A 3,513-nucleotide genomic window follows, 5' to 3' on the forward strand; every position below is an offset into this window, starting at 1 on the left:
CAAAAAAAAAAAAAAAAAGTCTCACAGACTTTCCTGCCCAGGTTGGCTTTGAACTGTGATCCTTAGATCCCAGCCTCCTGAGTAGCTAGAGTTATAGGAGTGAGCCACTGGCACCTGGCCAAACTTGATAATTTATAAGGAAAAGAAATTTGTCACATATCAGCGGACTTGGATGTCCTAAACTGAGAGGCCATATATCATAGGGTTTTTTATTTTTTGCCAGTCCTGGGGCTTCAACTAAGGGTCTGAGTGCTGTTTCTGGACTTTTTTTTGGGGGGGGGGGTTGGTCAGAAGGCTTGAATTCAGGGCCTGGGTGCTGTCCCTGAGCTTCTGGCTCAAGGCTAAACGGTACCATTGTGAGCACCACTTCCAGTTTTCTGGTGGTTTATTGGAGAGAAGTTTCTCATGAACTTTCCTACCTGAGCTGGCTTTGAACTGTGATCTTCAGATCTTAGCCTCCTGAGTAACTAGGATTACAGGCATAAGCCACAAACTCCCAGATCTCTATGAGTTTTTTTGTTGGTTTGTTGATTTGTTGGTTTGTTGCTATCCCTCAGCTCTTCAGCTCAAGGCTAGTGCTCTACCACTTGAGCCCCAGCGCTACTTTCGGTTTTCTGAGTGGTTTATTGGCAATAGAAGTCTCGTGGATTTACCTGCCCAGGCTGTCTTTGAACCTCGATCCTCAGATCTCAGCCCCCTGAGTAGCTAGGATTACAGCCCTGAGCCACCAGCGCCCGTCTTCCATGAACTTTTTAACTCAAGGCTAGCACTCTATCACTTGAGCCAAAGCTCCATCACTGGCACTTTGGTGGTTAATTGGAGATAAGAGTCTTACAAACTTTCCTGCCTGGACCGACTGACTTTGAATTGTCATTTTTAGATCTCAGCTAGGGTTACACGCATGAGCCATGGGCACCCAGCTTGTAAGGGCCTTCTTGGTGGTCATAGCACAGTGAAAGGTGCGGGGCAAGAGGTTGTTTAAACCAGAGAGAAAACATCAGGATTGAAGGTTTCCCTTTTGGTAAAGCCTACTACCCTAATAATGGCATTTCTGAATTTATCTCTGATAGTCTCTTAAAGAGTTTACCTTTTAGCTGGCACTGGTGGCTCACACCTGTAATCCTAGCTACTCAAGATGCTAAGGTCTGAGGATCATGGTTGGAAGCCAGCCCAGGCAGGAAAGTCCAGATACTTTTATCTCCCAATAAACTGCTCAGAAAAGGCTGGAAATAGAACTGTAATAGTGATAGAGAGCTAGCTAGCCTTGAGCCCAAAGAAGGTCAGAGACAGTGCCCAGGCCCTGAGTTTAATGAGCCCCAAGACTGGCAAGAGAGAGAGAGAGAGAAACTATCCTCTCAGGTTGGCTGTAAATATTTCTTCCAAATCGAGATCCTTCTCTTCCCTTCTTTCTCCTAGCCTGAAATGACTTCCATCAGGGTGTAAGGGCTCAGAACAGGAGATCTCAGAGTATGGTTTGACATGCTGCACCTTTTTTTTTTTTGTCAGTCCAGAGGCTTGCTCTCAGGGCTGGCTGGGCACTTTCACTGAGCTTCCTTCGCCCAAGGCTAGAACTCTTACCACTGGAACCACAGCTCCACTTCTGGCTCTTTGGTGGTTAGAGATTAAGAGTTATATAGCCTTTACTGTCAGGGTGGCTTTGAACAGAGATCCTCAGATTTTAGCCTCCTGAGTAGCTAGGATTATAGGTGTGAGCCACCTGAATACTGAGTAGTTTAAAAGGGGGGAGAAGAAGAAAAAGCAATTTCAGAACCATGGTCTTGGGCTGGGAATTTGGCGTAGATGTAGAGTGCTTGCCTAGCATATATGAAGCGCCAGGTTCAATTCCTCAGTAGCATATGCACAGAAAAAGCCAGAAGTGGTGCTGTGGCTCAAGTGGTTGAGTGCTAGCCTTGAGCAAAAGAAGCTCAGGACAGTGTACAGATCCTGAGTTCATGCCCCAGGACTGGCAAAAAATAAATAAAAAGGCCTTTGGCCTGTTCACTATAAATTCCCTATCCCCATCTCACTCCTCTGCTTCTCCCAGAACACAGAACTAAATCCATTCTGAAGTTGTTATCCAAGGCAAGTTTCTCCAGCAGAAATGCAACTGTGTTGAGCCCTTTCCCTCAGGAAACAGAAAACACTGACTCAACAGAAGAGGAGACTGAAGCTGACACCATACAGAGAACCCAGACAGATTTTGTCTCAGGATATTGTCTACTCTTCAGGCCTATCTCCCCTAAAAATCATGTACAGCACAAACCCCTATGGAACCTAAGCGACTCCCCACCCACCCCCCTTTTGGGATAGGGTCTCTAAGAATGGTCATGAATGGCAAACTCCTGCAATCTCAGCCCTCGGGAGGCTGAGGCAGAAGTAAAAATTCAAGCCCAGTCTAGGCTACAAATTGAGATCCTGGTTTGTTTTTGTTTTTGAGACAGGTGTCTCTTGATAGCCCAGGGTAGTCTTTAATGAGAAATTTTTCTGCCTCAGCCTCAAAACTGCTGGGATTACAGGTCTGTACCACCATGCCCAATTTGACTTTCTTCAACTCAGGTTTTGTGTGGCTTTCCTGTGCTCATGCATACAGTAAATTTGCATGCCTTTTTCTGTTAGTGTGCCTATTGGCAGTTTTATTTTTGTCAGCTTACTTCATTAGACTCAATTATCAAAACTTCAGAGGGAATATGTCTTTTTTCCAACTAAAGACTGTACAGGTCAGGACACTGTCTCAGAAGGAAGTGGTACACAGGCAGATGAAGTGGCTATGGACGGCTCCCTGACCTCTATAGCACCTCTGCTGACAACGAACCCCAGCCCACCTACATGCCTTTCATTCATGAGCCAGTTTCTTTTCGGTTTTGAACCCACAAGAGGGCTAGGGTTATGGTTCAAGTGGTAGAACATCTGCTTAGCAAGTGCAAAGTACTGAGTCTAAGCCCCAGCACTGGGGGGAAGGAAAAAAAAAAAGGGAACCAGGCACCAGTGGCTTGTGCTTGTAATCCTAGCTACTCAGGAGGCTGAGATCTGAGGACTGTGGTTCAAAGCCAGCCCAGGCAGTGAGACTCATCTCCAATTAACCACTGAAAAACTGAAAGGGAGCTTTGGCCCAAGTAGCATGCTAGCCTTGAGCAAAAAAGCTCAGGGACAGCACCCAGGCCTTGAGTTTAACCCCCAGGATATTGCGGGGGAGGGGGGTGAGGGTGGATGGAGAGGTTATTTTTGTTGTCGCTGCTTTTCTGTTTGAAGAGCACAAGCAATTTCAGGTTAGAATGTCATAAACAGTACATTTTTTTGTCAGTCATGGGGCTGTGCAGACAGTAGCTAGTGAAGTTGCCATAGGGTCTCTTCACAGCGCAGGGTGTACAGTGAGTCATCAAACATGAGAAATCTCCGAGAGGAGCCGGGCGCTGATGGCTCACGCCTGTAATCCTAGCTACTCAGGAGGCTGAGATCTGAGGATCGCGGTTCAAAGCCAGCCCGGGCAGGAGAGACCGTGAGACTCCTATCTCC

This window comes from Dipodomys ordii, unplaced genomic scaffold (genome assembly GCF_000151885.1).
Source record: "Dipodomys ordii isolate 6190 unplaced genomic scaffold, Dord_2.0 Scaffold113, whole genome shotgun sequence".
NCBI classification, from domain to species: domain Eukaryota; kingdom Metazoa; phylum Chordata; class Mammalia; order Rodentia; family Heteromyidae; genus Dipodomys; species Dipodomys ordii.